The sequence below is a fragment of the Clytia hemisphaerica genome, unplaced genomic scaffold (genome assembly GCF_902728285.1).
Source record: "Clytia hemisphaerica strain Z4C2 unplaced genomic scaffold, Clytia hemisphaerica genome assembly, whole genome shotgun sequence".
Taxonomy (NCBI): Eukaryota; Metazoa; Cnidaria; class Hydrozoa; order Leptothecata; family Clytiidae; genus Clytia; species Clytia hemisphaerica.
Window position 1 is genome coordinate 417,809 of NW_027104238.1, and position 14,608 is coordinate 432,416.

Sequence of the window (14,608 nt, forward strand, 5' to 3'; positions counted from 1 at the left end):
CCAAAGTTCACTTTACAAACGTGATCTTGACGTTGTAACCACAAGCGAAAATTCATCAAATAACCAAGGCTCTAACTATGCAGCTTTCTAAGGGACAAGACCGTACTTTTTAGGATCATTTCTATAGTACGCGTTCTTCCTTTGCTTCACAGCAATGCGAAACATAACAGCCATGATGATGAGCTGGAGAATTGTTTTCTGAGCGGGAAGTTCAGCATCTAAGTTCGAGAATTCGAATGTGGTTCTGCTATTGATGACCGTTCCTAGAAAGCTGTCAATCACAGCATTCTTGGAGGAAAGCAATTCCAGCTGAGTGGCTTTCTCTGAAAACGAAATGGAAAAACTGATTTGGAAATCAAGCAGATCGAAAAAGTATTTGTAAACAAATGGATTGCTTTCCAAAGTTTACTTTACAAACGTGATCTTGACGTTGTAACCACAAGCGAAAATTCATCAAATAACCAAGGGTCTAACTATGCAGCTTTCTAAAGGACAAGACCGTACTATTTGGATCATTTCTATAGTACGCGTTCTTCCTTTGCTTCACAACAATGCGAAACACAACAGCCATGATGATGAGCTGGAGAATTGTTTTCTGAGCGGGAAGTTCAGCATTTCCAAGTTCGAGAATTCGAATGTGGTTCTGCTATTGATGACCGTTCCTAGAAAGCTGTCAATCACAGCATTCTTGGAGGAAAGCAATTCCAGCTGAGTGGCTTTCTTTGAAAACGAAATGGAAAAACTGATTTGGAAATCAAGCAGATCGAAAAAGTATTTGTAAGCAAATGGATTGCTTTCCAAAGTTCACTTTACAAACGTGATCTTGACGTTGTAACCACAAACGAAAATTCATCAAATAACCAAGGCTCTAACTATGCAGCTTTCTAAAGGACAAGACCGTACTTTTTAGGATCATTTCTATAGTACGCGTTCTTCCTTTACTTCACAGCAATGCGAAACACAACAGCCATGATGATGAGCTGGAGAATTGTTTTCTGAGCGGGAAGTTCAGCATTTCCAAGTTCGAGAATTCGAATGTGGTTCCGCTATTGATGACCGTTCCTAGAAAGCTGTCAATCACAGCATTCTTGGAGGAAAGCAATTCCAGCTGAGTGGCTTTCTTTGAAAACGAAATGGAAAAACTGATTTGGAAATCAAGCAGATCGAAAAAGTATTTGTAAGCAAATGGATTGCTTTCCAAAGTTCATTTTACAAACGTGATCTTGACGTTGTAACCACAAGCGAAAATTCATCAAATAACCAAGGCTCTAACTATGCAGCTTTCTAAAGGACAAGACCGTACTTTTTAGGATCATTTCTATAGTACGCGTCCTTCCTTTGCTTCACAGCAATGCGAAACACAACAGCCATGATGATGAGCTGGATAATTGTTTTCTGAGCGGGAAGTTCAGCATTTCCAAGTTCGAGAATTCGAATGTGGTTCTGCTATTGATGACCGTTCCTAGAAAGCTGTCAATCACAGCATTCTTGGAGGAAAGCAATTCCAGCTGAGTGGCTTTCTTTGAAAACGAAATGGAAAAACTGATTTGGAAATCAAGCAGATCGAAAAAGTATTTGTAAGCAAATGGATTGCTTTCCAAAGTTCATTTTACAAACGTGATCTTGACGTTGTAACCACAAGCGAAAATTCATCAAATAACCAAGGCTCTAACTATGCAGCTTTCTAAAGGACAAGACCGTACTTTTTAGGATCATTTCTATAGTACACGTTCTTCCTTTGCTTCACAGCAATGCGAAACACAACAGCCATGATGATGAGCTGGAGAATTGTTTTCTGAGCGGGAAGTTCAGCATTTCCAAGTTCGAGAATTCGAATGTGGTTCTACTATTGATGACCGTTCCTAGAAAGCTGTCAATCACAGCATTCTTGGAGGAAAGCAATTCCAGCTGAGTGGCTTTCTTTGAAAACGAAATGGAAAAACTGATTTGGAAATCAAGCAGATCGAAAAAGTATTTGTAAGCAAATGGATTGCTTTCCAAAGTTCATTTTACAAACGTGATCTTGACGTTGTAACCACAAGCGAAAATTCATCAAATAACCAAGGCTCTAACTATGCAGCTTTCTAAAGGACAAGACCGTACTTTCTAGGAGCATTTCTATAGTACGCGTCCTTCCTTTGCTTCACAGCAATGCGAAACACAACAGCCATGATGATGAGCTGGAGAATTGTTTTCTGAGCGGGAAGTTCAGCATTTCCAAGTTCGAGAATTCGAATGTGGTTCTGCTATTGATGACCGTTCCTAGAAAGCTGTCAATCACAGCATTCTTGGAGGAAAGCGATTCCAGCTGAGTGGCTTTCTTTGAAAACGAAATGGAAAAACTGATTTGGAAATCAAGCAGATCGAAAAAGTATTAGTAAGCAAATGGATTGCTTTCCAAAGTTCATTTTACAAACGTGATCTTGACTTTGTTACCACAAGCGAAAATTCATCAAATAACCAAGGCTCTAACTATGCAGCTTTCTAAAGGACAAGACCGTACTTTTTAGGATCATTTCTATAGTACGCGTTCTTCCTTTGCTTCACAGCAATGCGAAACACAACAGCCATGATCTGTGAAGTTGGTGTTTAGGGGTGTTGTAGTTCCTTTAACTACCTTTACCCATTGGGGATTTTAGTTATTTTACTTAAGTTTCTGTACCCAGCCTACTGAACTTGTGGAATTACTGATTAAAATTTAATTTAAATTTAATATACAGTGGAAAAGACATGGAGATAGTAAGAGATTTAATTTAATTTTAAGTAAGCATTTAATTTAATTTTAAGTAAGGATTAAGAGGATTTTAGAAGAATATTAGTTTTAATTTATTAGTGGTCGAGAAGATGCATGGACTTTATGATAGATTTATTTAATAAAAGAAAAGAAAGGTATGTATATCATACATATATAATGTTTATAATATTAACTTAATGGGTTAAAATGTTTACTAAAACGTAACGATGTACAATAAGTACATATAAAATGTTTTTGATGAAAAAAAGTTGTGTCTCTATGACTTATAAGGTATTACTAAAACGTAATAACGTAATAAAAGTGAATGCTTGAAATTGCATATTAAGGTGCATAATAAAAATCAAGAGTAACATTGAGTTGCTCAAGATTATGTTGAAAGTAATAAATATTTTGTATAAGATAAAAGATTAAATTTTTTGTATATGATTATAAATACAAGAAAAGGAAAAAGTAAAAGAGAATAAAAGAGAGTATATGAGATAAGAAGAAAAAGATATATATATATTTCTAAGAGAGTTGATTTTTATAAAGAAGTTAATCTTTCAAATAGTGTTGGCTTTTCAGGGTTTTGTCTAGTCATGAAGTTGTTTACATTTAGAGGGTGGTGGAGAACTCCAACACTTTTGGTTAGCCAGTTTTTTGCAAGTGCTTTTAATCTGTTTTCTATTGATGACACTTTTGATTCCTGATAAAGGTCTGCTATTCTCGTTCTCCTAGGTCTCCCTAATATAATTCTCAGTGCTTGATTTTGGATTTTCTCCATTCTATACATTTGGGCTTTGGAGATACTTAATAAACAAATATGCGAGTATTCCAGTCTTGATCTTAATAGACTTTTATATAGCATTAATAATTTATTTTTTGACATTTGGTATTGGTTTTTAAGGGTTCTAAGAAAGTTTAATATGTGGTATGATTTATTAATTTTATCAGAAATGTGTGTGATGAGATTTAATTGTTTGTCAAGTTGTAGACCTAGGAATTTTATTTTATTATCCTTTTTGAGTCTAACATTTCTGACCCAGATTGACATTTTACTGGTACCAAAATTTATATGTTTAGTTTTGTCCATATTAACCACTAAGCCCCATTTGCTAAACCAGTCAAATAAGATCTCAACATATTCATCTAGTTCAGAAACATAGGCTTTCTTGTATCTTTCCCAAGTAGCAAGGTCGTCTGCGAATTGAGACATTTTAATTTTATTATTTACTGGTTTAGGTATGTCACTGACAAAGAGAGAGAAAAGAATGGGTGATAGGCAGGAGCCTTGTGGAACTCCTGCCTTCAAAGAAAAGGTGTCAGATTTAAAATGGGAGTAATTTATGTATGCTTTCCTATCCTTTAAGTAGCTATGTAGGATATATAAAAGATATTTAGGGATTCCAAGAGAATTTAGTTTAAATAGAAGAAGAGAGTGGTTTATTTTATCAAAGGCTTTCTCAAAATCTACAAACACAGCGTGCATTCTTTCACCTTTTATTTTTGCTTCTTGAAAGTCATTTAATAAAAGAAAAAGGTTATCTACAGTACTTCTTTTATTTCTGAAGCCAGATTGTTCCTTATTTATAATATTATTTTCCTCAGCCCAACAATTAATTCTATTAGCCAAGATTTTTTCAAAAAGTTTACCTATGGCAGGCAAAAGGCTTATAGGTCTATGGTCGGAAATTTTCTTGGAGTTTTTTACTTTAGGAATCATTGTGATTTTGGCTATTTTTAATGTATCTGGAAAAATGGAATTATTTAACCAGTCATTAAAAAGAGAAGATAGTGGTGATATAAGAATAGGAGAAAGTGTGGAAAGAAGTTTATTTTGTATGGCATCATGACCTGGTGCTTTGTGGGATTTGAGGCTTTTAAGAACATTAGCTACTTCTTGATCTGTTATTTGTTCATCTATTTCGTGCCTGGTTAATAATGGGTCTAGCATGTGGTAAATTGAATGTCGTTCTCTTCTGTGGAATTGGGTGTTTTCGAACCAGTGGTCTACAACGTACTTATGTCTTCTATCATTTGATAGATTGGGTTGAAAGATATTTTCTTGTCTTTCCTTAAAGGCATCTGCAATATCTTGCTTGTTTTTAATTTTGGAACCGTCGTCTTTAGTAAAAGTTTGTTCTTTATGTTGGGTGTTTACTTTCTCACCGTCTAAAATGGTTTTGATGTAACTCCATGTCTTTTTGGTTGTTTCCCTTTCATTCATCCTCTTTTTAATTAAATTAAATCTCCTATCGTTGCTCTTTTGGATTTCATTTTTGATTTGCCTGTTTAATTCTGTTTTCCTGTTTCTGAGAAAGTTGTTGTTTTTGTATTTTCTTAGCAGGTTGATGGTACTTCTTCTTTCTTTGATTAATTTTCTGCATTCCATGGACATTCCCTGGTTTTTGTTTGGTATGTTCTTAAATGGGATATGCTTATCAATTTCTTGGAGAATATTCATTAATTTATTAGTTTTTTCTTCTACTTTCTTAGTACCAAAGACTTTCTCACAAGAGAATTGATTTATAATTCTGGATGCTGTGTCCATGTTTAATTTATGATATAATTTTACAAATTTAGATTTTTTAGGAGCAGAAGGATCAAAGAAAGAGAAAGAAACAGGTAAATGGTCAGAGCCGATGGATTTTAGAGAAGTAATGTCATTAATTTGGAAGAATCTGTCTGGAGAAGTAATTATTTGTTGGATAACTTCTTTAAATTCACCTTTCTTGGTTTTGTAGTTTGGTGGCATCATGTATGTCTCGAAATCATTATTATCGAATAGCTCTCTAAAGCTTGTACCTCTAGAATTTGTTTTAATGCTACCCCAAGAGTGGTGTTTGGAATTTAGGTCTCCAACGATTATTGAATTAGGAAGGAAGAGAAGTTTTAAGGTTTCTGGATTAGCAGTGAAAGTAGGTGGAAAGTAACAACAGCAAAGATTGAAAAATTTTTGCATGTTTTGAGAGTCTGGGAAGATTTTAATTAGTAGTATTTCATGCTTCCCTATTTGGAATTTCCTTATGTGGTCATGAGCTATGTCTTCTCTTAGTAAAATTGCTGTACCCCCTCCATAGGATCTTAAGGTCCTTCTGTCCCTTCTGTTGTTCATTATGGACGTGTATCCTTTAATGTTGATGTTTTCCTTCTTTATTAATTTTGTCTCATTAAGACAGACAATGTCAGGTATTTCCTCGGTTAAAAGGGTTTTCAGATCTTGTTTTTTAGATTTGTATCCATTGAGGTTTAATTGAATTATTTTTAGAGTCATCATTGTGGCAGAGAAGAAATAGTCGGGGATTCTTGTAGTAATAGAGAGGTTGTTTCTAGTTCTTCTATTGACTGCATGAAAGTTTCTTTACTGAAGTTGCTGTTATGTCTTTTTAGGATGGATTGAAGATGGAAACAGATATCTAGGTGAGTTGTCATTTTCTGTTGTTCGATGGCGTAGCAAATTTCAAAGAGGATTAAAGAGAAAGATTCAAAGTTTACAGATTTTTGGGAAAGAGATAGGATTTCGGAGGAGAGTTCAGATGAAAGGTTTTCTTTGGTGACATAATTGTCTTTTATATCTTCTATGTGCTCAAATATGACTTTATTTTGGTTTTCAACTTTTTCTAGACGTGTGGATATGGAGTTTATTACATTATTTACTTTCGTGACATTTTTCTCGAGAGCTGAAAATTTTGCAAAGATAGTTTCTGTGTTGACTGTAATTTTTTCCAGAAGAGTGGCTAATTCTGTTACTTGGGATTTGACTAAACCCATACCTTCTGTACAACTATTGACACTTGTTTTCAAAGATTCAGATTCTTTACCAAAGTTTGCAACCTGTGCATAAGATTTTTCTAGTTGGGAATACGAACTTTTAACTTCTTTGACAGAATTGTTAATGGCAGAAATTTTGGTGGATCTTTGTCTGTCTTGTCGTGTGATGGTGGCTTTTTCTACTAGTCTCTTGTAAACGGAGCAGCCTCTATAAAATGATGAATGGTTTTTCTCACAATTGACACACTTTTTCTGATTACATTTTTTCCTACAATCTTCTTTTCCACACCAGCTACACAAGGAGTTTTTTTGTTTACAGGTGGATTGTACATGGCCAAACTTTAGACACTTTTTACATTGAATGATGTAATTATCAATGGGATCAAATTTTCTAACGAAGTGTTTGGTTATTTTGTTATTGGCTTTGATGGTGAGTGGAAATTCTTCTTCTATGTCTCCTTTTAGGACCTCAAAAACAACAAGATTACCTTCTCTTCTAAGATTATATACTTTTTTCACATGATATTCCAGATGGTCAAAGACTAATTGGAGAGAAATAGGGGGGCCAGCTTCTGATTCCATGGCTAATTTATTAATACAAAAACTATCAAGAAGATTAGATTTTTTATCTATCGATAAAGTGTTTATTTTTTCACTCCAATTGTCTTTATCAAGGAGGAATTCGATTTCAGTGACGTCAATCTCACATATTAAAGTAGAGGATTTTGTGTGTGCTTCAGTAGCAGAAAGGAAGGAAAAGTTACTAATGTGAGAGTTTAAGTCTTCTAAATTATATGGTTTATTAAACGAATGATCATGGAGTATTACTTTTATCTTTTTCTTTTTGGGTGTTTCTTGGATGAAAGGATTTCTAGGTGTTCTTTTGGTCTCAAAGCCTGTTTCTAACATTACTTCATCAGAGTGTGTTTCTTGAGGTTTAATTATGGAAGGATTTAATTTTGAAGAAGAAGGATTATTTTCAGAAGATTTTAATTTAGAAGAAGAGCGGTTATTTTCGAGAGATTTTAATTTGGAGGAGGAAGACAAGTCAGAATTTTCAGAGTTAGAAGTAGTAGAGGATTGTGAGTTAGAACGAGAACGTGGTTTAATAATTCTGGAAATGCCAAAGTGGACTTTTTGTTTCTTCTGAGAGTTAAAATCAGCTTTTAAGTCTTCAATGTTGTGACTTACATCATCAAGAGGAGATGGAGGACCTCTTTTGGTACTATTTGACATAGTAAGTAAGTGTAAGAGAAGATAAGATAATTAAAAGAAGAGATTGCTAAACAGGCAGAGGTATTTCAAATTAGCAAACAGGAACAAGAAGTACACTAGGCCCAATGTACTTCGGGGCCGAAGCCCCTCTATCAACGATTAAAAACTTTAAAAACCTCTCTTGTATCAAGATTATGGTATATGATCCGCTTTCACACTGAAGTGATTAACGCGTTTGGAAAAAAAAAAAAATTTTTTTTTTGTATTGTAAAGTGATATATTATAAAAGTATTGGTATATTTTTTCCGCTTTCACACTGAAGTGATTAACGCGTTTTGTAAAATTAATTTTCGTAAAATATATAAACAACAAGAAACGTTTGGTTTTTTGCAGTAGAACTGAAACCAAACCGGCCGGCTTTATGCAGTAGGACTGAAACCAGAACCGTAAAAAAAAGAAAGATTTTCCGCACTTTTCGTATGTCCGCTTAATCGTTTGTCCGCACTTTCGTTTGTCCGCATAGAGTTGAAAACTTAGCTAGGAGAGATGTTACTCCCTCAAAGGTCAGATGACAACTGAATTTGCACTTCACAAAACACTTCGCGAAACACAACAGCCATGATGATGAGCTGGAGAATTGTTTTCTGAGCGGGAAGTTCAGCATTTCAAAGTTCGAGAATTCGAATGTGGTTCTGCTATTGATGACCATTCCTAGAAAGCTGTCAATCACAGCATTCTTGGAGGAAAGCAATTCCAGCTGAGTGGCTTTCTTTGAAAACGAAATCGAAAAACTGATTTGGAAATCAAGCAGATCGAAAAAGTATTTGTAAGCAAATGGATTGCTTTCCAAAGTTCATTTTACAAACGTGATCTTGACGTTGTAACCACAAGCGAAAATTCATCAAATAACCAAGGCTCTAACTATGCAGCTTTCTAAAGGACAAGACCGTACTTTTTAGGAGCATTTCTATAGTACGCGTCCTTCCTTTGCTTCACAGCAATGCGAAACACAACAGCCATGATGATGAGCTGGAGAATTGTTTTCTGAGCAGGAAGTTCAGCATTTCCAAGTTCGAGAATTCGAATGTGGTTCTGCTATTGATGACCGTTCCTAGAAAGCTGTCAATCACAGCATTCTTGGAGGAAAGCAATTCCAGCTGAGTGGCTTTCTTTGAAAACGAAATGGAAAAATTGATTTGGAAATCAAGCAGATCAAAAAAGTATTTGTAAGCAAATGGATTGCTTTCCAAAGTTCATTTTACAAACGTGATCTTGACGTTGTAACCACAAGCGAAAATTCATCAAATAACCAAGGCTCTAACTATGCAGCTTTCTAAAGGACAAGACCGTACTTTTTAGGATCATTTCTATAGTACGCGTTCTTCCTTTGCTTCACAGCAATGCGAAACACAACAGCCATGATGATGAGCTGGAGAATTGTTTTCTGAGCGGGAAGTTCAGCATTTCCAAGTTCGAGAATTCGAATGTGGTTCTGCTATTGATGACCGTTCCTAGAAAGCTGTCAATCACAGCATTCTTGGAGGAAAGCAATTCCAGCTGAGTGGCTTTCTTTGAAAACGAAATAGAAAAATTGATTTGGAAATCAAGCAGATCAAAAAAGTATTTGTAAGCAAATGGATTGCTTTCCAAAGTTCATTTTACAAACGTGATCTTGACGTTGTAACCACAAGCGAAAATTCATCAAATAACCAAGGCTCTAACTATGCAGCTTTCTAAAGGACAAGACCGTACTTTTTAGGATCATTTCTATAGTACGCGTTCTTCCTTTGCTTCACAGCAATGCGAAACACAACAGCCATGATGATGAGCTGGAGAATTGTTTTCTGAGCGGGAAGTTCAGCATTTCCAAGTTCGAGAATTCGAATGTGGTTCTGCTATTGATGACCGTTCCTAGAAAGCTGTCAATCACAGCATTCTTGGAGGAAAGCAATTCCAGCTGAGTGGCTTTCTTTGAAAACGAAATGGAAAAACTGATTTGGAAATCAAGCAGATCGAAAAAGTATTTTTAAGCAAATGGATTGCTTTCCAAAGTTCACTTTACAAACGTGATCTTGACGTTGTAACCACAAACGAAAATTCATCAAATAACCAAGGCTCTAACTATGCAGCTTTCTAAAGGACAAGACCGTACTTTTTAGGATCATTTCTATAGTACGCGTTTTTCCTTTGCTTCACAGCAATGCGAAACATAACAGCCATGATGATGAGCTGGAGGATTGTTTTCTGAGCGGGAAGTTCAGCATCTAAGTTCGAGAATTCGAATGTGGTTCTGCTATTGATGACCGTTCCTAGAAAGCTGTCAATCACAGCATTCTTGGAGGAAAGCAATTCCAGCTGAGTGGCTTTCTTTGAAAACGAAATGGAAAAACTGATTTGGAAATCAAGCAGATCGAAAAAGTATTTGTAAGCAAATGGATTGCTTTCCAAAGTTCACTTTACAAACGTGATCTTGACGTTGTAACCACAAACGAAAATTCATCAAATAACCAAGGCTCTAACTATGCAGCTTTCTAAAGGACAAGACCGTACTTTTTAGGATCATTTCTATAGTACGCGTTCTTCCTTTGCTTCACAGCAATGCGAAACATAACAGCCATGATGATGAGCTGGAGAATTGTTTTCTGAGCGGGAAGTTCAGCATCTAAGTTCGAGAATTCGAATGTGGTTCTGCTATTGATGACCGTTCCTAGAAAGCTGTCAATCACAGCATTCTTGGAGGAAAGCAATTCCAGCTGAGTGGCTTTCTTTGAAAACGAAATGGAAAAACTGATTTGGAAATCAAGCAGATCGAAAAAGTATTTGTAAGCAAATGGATTGCTTTCCAAAGTTAACTTTACAAACGTGATCTTGACGTTGTAACCACAAACGAAAATTCATCAAATAACCAAGGCTCTAACTATGCAGCTTTCTAAAGGACAAGACCGTACTATTTGGATCATTTCTATAGTACGCGTTCTTCCTTTGCTTCACAGCAATGCGAAACACAACAGCCATGATGATGAGCTGGAGAATTGTTTTCTGAGCGGGAAGTTCAGCATTTCCAAGTTCGAGAATTCGAATGTGGTTCTGCTATTGATGACCGTTCCTAGAAAGCTGTCAATCACAGCATTCTTGGAGGAAAGCAATTCCAGCTGAGTGGCTTTCTTTGAAAACGAAATGGAAAAACTGATTTGGAAATCAAGCAGATCGAAAAAGTATTTGTAAGCAAATGGATTGCTTTCCAAAGTTCATTTTACAAACGTGATCTTGACGTTGTAACCACAAGCGAAAATTCATCAAATAACCAAGGCTCTAACTATGCAGCTTTCTAAAGGACAAGACCGTACTTTTTAGGATCATTTCTATAGTACGCGTTCTTCCTTTGCTTCACAGCAATGCGAAACACAACAGCCATGATGATGAGCTGGAGAATCGTTTTCTGAGCGGGAAGTTCAGCATTTCCAAGTTCGAGAATTCGAATGTGGTTCTGCTATTGATGACCGTTCCTAGAAAGCTGTCAATCACAACATTCTTGGAGTTCCAGCTGAGTGGCTTTCTTTGAAAACGAAATGGAAAAACTGATTTGGAAATCAAGCAGATCGAAAAAGTATTTGTAAGCAAATGGATTGCTTTCCAAAGTTCATTTTACAAACGTGATCTTGACGTTGTAACCACAAGCGAAAATTCATCAAATAACCAAGGCTCTAACTATGCAGCTTTCTAAAGGACAAGACCGTACTTTTTAGGATCATTTCTATAGTACGCGTTCTTCCTTTGCTTCACAGCAATGCGAAACACAACAGCCATGATGATGAGCTGGAGAATTGTTTTCTGAGCGGGAAGTTCAGCATTTCCAAGTTCGAGAATTCGAATGTGGTTCTGCTATTGATGACCGTTCCTAGAAAGCTGTCAATCACAGCATTCTTGGAGGAAAGCAATTCCAGCTGAGTGGCTTTCTTTGAAAACGAAATGGAAAAACTGATTTGGAAATCAAGCAGATCGAAAAAGTATTTGTAAGCAAATGGATTGCTTTCCAAAGTTCATTTTACAAACGTGATCTTGACGTTGTAACCACAAGCGAAAATTCATCAAATAACCAAGGCTCTAACTATGCAGCTTTCTAAAGGACAAGACCGTACTTTTTAGGATCATTTCTATAGTACGCGTCCTTCCTTTGCTTCACAGCAATGCGAAACACAACAGCCATGATGATGAGCTGGAGAATTGTTTTCTGAGCGGGAAGTTCAGCATTTCCAAGTTCGAGAATTCGAATGTGGTTCTGCTATTGATGACCGTTCCTAGAAAGCTGTCAATCACAGCATTCTTGGAGGAAAGCAATTCCAGCTGAGTGGCTTTCTTTGAAAACGAAATGGAAAAACTGTTTTGGAAATCAAGCAGATCGAAAAAGTATTTGTAAGCAAATGGATTGCTTTCCAAAGTTCATTTTACAAACGTGATCTTGACGTTGTAACCACAAGCGAAAATTCATCAAATAACCAAGGCTCTAACTATGCAGCTTTCTAAAGGACAAGACCGTACTTTTTAGGATCATTTCTATAGTACGCGTTCTTCCTTTGCTTCACAGCAATGCGAAACACAACAGCCATGATGATGAGCTGGAGAATTGTTTTCTGAGCGGGAAGTTCAGCATTTCCAAGTTCGAGAATTCGAATGTGGTTCTGCTATTGATGACCGTTCCTAGAAAGCTGTCAATCACAGCATTCTTGGAGGAAAGCAATTCCAGCTGAGTGGCTTTCTTTGAAAACGAAATGGAAAAACTGTTTTAGAAATCAAGCAGATCGAAAAAGTATTTGTAAGCAAATGGATTGCTTTCCAAAGTTCATTTTACAAACGTGATCTTGACGTTGTAACCACAAGCGAAAATTCATCAAATAAGCAAGGTTCTAACTATGCAGCTTTCTAGAGGACAAGACCGTACTTTTTAGGATCATTTCTATAGTACGCGTTCTTCCTTTGCTTCACAGCAATGCGAAACACAACAGCCATGATGATGAGCTGGAGAATTGTTTTCTGAGCGGGAAGTTCAGCATTTCCAAGTTCGAGAATTCGAATGTGGTTCTGCTATTGATGACCGTTCCTAGAAAGCTGTCAATCACAGCATTCTTGGAGGAAAGCAATTCCAGCTGAGTGGCTTTCTTTGAAAACGAAATGGAAAAACTGTTTTAGAAATCAAGCAGATCGAAAAAGTATTTGTAAGCAAATGGATTGCTTTCCAAAGTTCATTTACAAACGTGATCTTGACGTTGTAACCACAAGCGAAAATTCATCAAATAACCAAGGCTCTAACTATGCAGCTTTCTAAAGGACAAGACCGTACTTTTTAGGATCATTTCTATAGTACGCGTTCTTCCTTTGCTTCACAGCAATGCGAAACACAACAGCCATGATGATGAGCTGGAGAATTGTTTTCTGAGCGGGAAGTTCAGCATTTCCAAGTTCGAGAATTCGAATGTGGTTCTGCTATTGATGACCGTTCCTAGAAAGCTGTCAATCACAGCATTCTTGGAGGAAAGCAATTCCAGCTGAGTGGCTTTCTTTGAAAACGAAATGGAAAAACTGATTTGGAAATCAAGCAGATCGAAAAAGTATTTGTAAGCAAATGGATTGCTTTCCAAAGTTCATTTTACAAACGTGATCTTGACGTTGTAACCACAAGCGAAAATTCATCAAATAACCAAGGCTCTAACTATGCAGCTTTCTAAAGGACAAGACCGTACTTTTTAGGATCATTTCTATAGTACGCGTTCTTCCTTTGCTTCACAGCAATGCGAAACACAACAGCCATGATGATGAGCTGGAGAATTGTTTTCTGAGCGGGAAGTTCAGCATTTCCAAGTTCGAGAATTCGAATGTGGTTCTGCTATTGATGACCGTTCCTAGAAAGCTGTCAATCACAGCATTCTTGGAGGAAAGCAATTCCAGCTGAGTGGCTTTCTTTGAAAACGAAATGGAAAAACTGATTTGGAAATCAAGCAGATCGAAAAAGTATTTGTAAGCAAATGGATTGCTTTCCAAAGTTCATTTTACAAACGTGATCTTGACGTTGTAACCACAAGCGAAAATTCATCAAATAACCAAGGCTCTAACTATGCAGCTTTCTAAAGGACAAGACCGTACTTTTTAGGATCATTTCTATAGTACGCGTTCTTCCTTTGCTTCACAGCAATGCGAAACACAACAGCCATGATGATGAGCTGGAGAATTGTTTTCTGAGCGGGAAGTTCAGCATTTCCAAGTTCGAGAATTCGAATGTGGTTCTGCTATTGATGACCGTTCCTAGAAAGCTGTCAATCACAGCATTCTTGGAGGAAAGCAATTCCAGCTGAGTGGCTTTCTTTGAAAACGAAATGGAAAAACTGTTTTAGAAATCAAGCAGATCGAAAAAGTATTTGTAAGCAAATGGATTGCTTTCCAAAGTTCATTTTACAAACGTGATCTTGACGTTGTAACCACAAGCGAAAATTCATCAAATAACCAAGGCTCTAACTATGCAGCTTTCTAGAGGACAAGACCGTACTTTTTAGGATCATTTCTATAGTACGCGTTCTTCCTTTGCTTCACAGCAATGCGAAACACAACAGCCATGATGATGAGCTGGAGAATTGTTTTCTGAGCGGGAAGTTCAGCATTTCCAAGTTCGAGAATTCGAATGTGGTTCTGCTATTGATGACCGTTCCTAGAAAGCTGTCAATCACAGCATTCTTGGAGGAAAGCAATTCCAGCTGAGTGGCTTTCTTTGAAAACGAAATGAAAAAACTGTTTTAGAAATCAAGCAGATCGTTAAATTTATTCGAATATTTCTATTCGGACTTTCAGGCTATATCCTGAGCCTTATTGGACCATTGTCGGACTTTTGGACATTGTCTT

At 36.5% G+C, this 14,608-nt stretch overlaps 21 non-coding genes and 2 pseudogenes across 21 annotated transcripts; all 23 read left to right on the top strand.

Moving 5' to 3' along the window:
- Positions 1 to 96: 96 nt before the first annotated feature.
- Positions 97 to 318, top strand: LOC136816178 (small nucleolar RNA U3). The gene has a single exon (XR_010847846.1). It is a non-coding gene; the product is annotated as a small nucleolar RNA U3 (small nucleolar RNA).
- A 176-nt stretch (positions 319 to 494) lies between these two features.
- LOC136816184 (small nucleolar RNA U3) lies at positions 495 to 717 on the top strand. The gene has a single exon (XR_010847851.1). It is a non-coding gene; the product is annotated as a small nucleolar RNA U3 (small nucleolar RNA).
- Positions 718 to 893: 176 nt separating this feature from the next.
- Positions 894 to 1,117, top strand: LOC136816171 (small nucleolar RNA U3). The gene has a single exon (XR_010847839.1). It is a non-coding gene; the product is annotated as a small nucleolar RNA U3 (small nucleolar RNA).
- Positions 1,118 to 1,293: 176 nt separating this feature from the next.
- On the top strand, positions 1,294 to 1,517 carry LOC136816176 (small nucleolar RNA U3). Its single transcript, XR_010847844.1, has one exon. It is a non-coding gene; the product is annotated as a small nucleolar RNA U3 (small nucleolar RNA).
- A 176-nt stretch (positions 1,518 to 1,693) lies between these two features.
- Positions 1,694 to 1,917, top strand: LOC136816181 (small nucleolar RNA U3). The gene has a single exon (XR_010847849.1). It is a non-coding gene; the product is annotated as a small nucleolar RNA U3 (small nucleolar RNA).
- Positions 1,918 to 2,093: 176 nt separating this feature from the next.
- LOC136816180 (small nucleolar RNA U3) lies at positions 2,094 to 2,317 on the top strand. The gene has a single exon (XR_010847848.1). It is a non-coding gene; the product is annotated as a small nucleolar RNA U3 (small nucleolar RNA).
- A 176-nt stretch (positions 2,318 to 2,493) lies between these two features.
- LOC136816191 (small nucleolar RNA U3) lies at positions 2,494 to 2,660 on the top strand (annotated as a pseudogene).
- Positions 2,661 to 8,285: 5,625 nt separating this feature from the next.
- LOC136816190 (small nucleolar RNA U3) lies at positions 8,286 to 8,486 on the top strand (annotated as a pseudogene).
- A 176-nt stretch (positions 8,487 to 8,662) lies between these two features.
- Positions 8,663 to 8,886, top strand: LOC136816182 (small nucleolar RNA U3). The gene has a single exon (XR_010847850.1). It is a non-coding gene; the product is annotated as a small nucleolar RNA U3 (small nucleolar RNA).
- A 176-nt stretch (positions 8,887 to 9,062) lies between these two features.
- LOC136816160 (small nucleolar RNA U3) lies at positions 9,063 to 9,286 on the top strand. The gene has a single exon (XR_010847829.1). It is a non-coding gene; the product is annotated as a small nucleolar RNA U3 (small nucleolar RNA).
- A 176-nt stretch (positions 9,287 to 9,462) lies between these two features.
- LOC136816161 (small nucleolar RNA U3) lies at positions 9,463 to 9,686 on the top strand. Its single transcript, XR_010847830.1, has one exon. It is a non-coding gene; the product is annotated as a small nucleolar RNA U3 (small nucleolar RNA).
- A 176-nt stretch (positions 9,687 to 9,862) lies between these two features.
- Positions 9,863 to 10,084, top strand: LOC136816177 (small nucleolar RNA U3). The gene has a single exon (XR_010847845.1). It is a non-coding gene; the product is annotated as a small nucleolar RNA U3 (small nucleolar RNA).
- A 176-nt stretch (positions 10,085 to 10,260) lies between these two features.
- LOC136816179 (small nucleolar RNA U3) lies at positions 10,261 to 10,482 on the top strand. The gene has a single exon (XR_010847847.1). It is a non-coding gene; the product is annotated as a small nucleolar RNA U3 (small nucleolar RNA).
- Positions 10,483 to 10,658: 176 nt separating this feature from the next.
- On the top strand, positions 10,659 to 10,881 carry LOC136816185 (small nucleolar RNA U3). Its single transcript, XR_010847852.1, has one exon. It is a non-coding gene; the product is annotated as a small nucleolar RNA U3 (small nucleolar RNA).
- Positions 10,882 to 11,057: 176 nt separating this feature from the next.
- Positions 11,058 to 11,273, top strand: LOC136816186 (small nucleolar RNA U3). The gene has a single exon (XR_010847853.1). It is a non-coding gene; the product is annotated as a small nucleolar RNA U3 (small nucleolar RNA).
- A 176-nt stretch (positions 11,274 to 11,449) lies between these two features.
- On the top strand, positions 11,450 to 11,673 carry LOC136816162 (small nucleolar RNA U3). The gene has a single exon (XR_010847831.1). It is a non-coding gene; the product is annotated as a small nucleolar RNA U3 (small nucleolar RNA).
- Positions 11,674 to 11,849: 176 nt separating this feature from the next.
- Positions 11,850 to 12,073, top strand: LOC136816197 (small nucleolar RNA U3). Its single transcript, XR_010847860.1, has one exon. It is a non-coding gene; the product is annotated as a small nucleolar RNA U3 (small nucleolar RNA).
- Positions 12,074 to 12,249: 176 nt separating this feature from the next.
- Positions 12,250 to 12,473, top strand: LOC136816164 (small nucleolar RNA U3). The gene has a single exon (XR_010847833.1). It is a non-coding gene; the product is annotated as a small nucleolar RNA U3 (small nucleolar RNA).
- A 176-nt stretch (positions 12,474 to 12,649) lies between these two features.
- LOC136816165 (small nucleolar RNA U3) lies at positions 12,650 to 12,873 on the top strand. Its single transcript, XR_010847834.1, has one exon. It is a non-coding gene; the product is annotated as a small nucleolar RNA U3 (small nucleolar RNA).
- A 175-nt stretch (positions 12,874 to 13,048) lies between these two features.
- Positions 13,049 to 13,272, top strand: LOC136816166 (small nucleolar RNA U3). Its single transcript, XR_010847835.1, has one exon. It is a non-coding gene; the product is annotated as a small nucleolar RNA U3 (small nucleolar RNA).
- Positions 13,273 to 13,448: 176 nt separating this feature from the next.
- On the top strand, positions 13,449 to 13,672 carry LOC136816168 (small nucleolar RNA U3). Its single transcript, XR_010847836.1, has one exon. It is a non-coding gene; the product is annotated as a small nucleolar RNA U3 (small nucleolar RNA).
- A 176-nt stretch (positions 13,673 to 13,848) lies between these two features.
- LOC136816169 (small nucleolar RNA U3) lies at positions 13,849 to 14,072 on the top strand. The gene has a single exon (XR_010847837.1). It is a non-coding gene; the product is annotated as a small nucleolar RNA U3 (small nucleolar RNA).
- A 176-nt stretch (positions 14,073 to 14,248) lies between these two features.
- On the top strand, positions 14,249 to 14,472 carry LOC136816170 (small nucleolar RNA U3). Its single transcript, XR_010847838.1, has one exon. It is a non-coding gene; the product is annotated as a small nucleolar RNA U3 (small nucleolar RNA).
- The last annotated feature ends 136 nt before the right edge of the window (positions 14,473 to 14,608 follow it).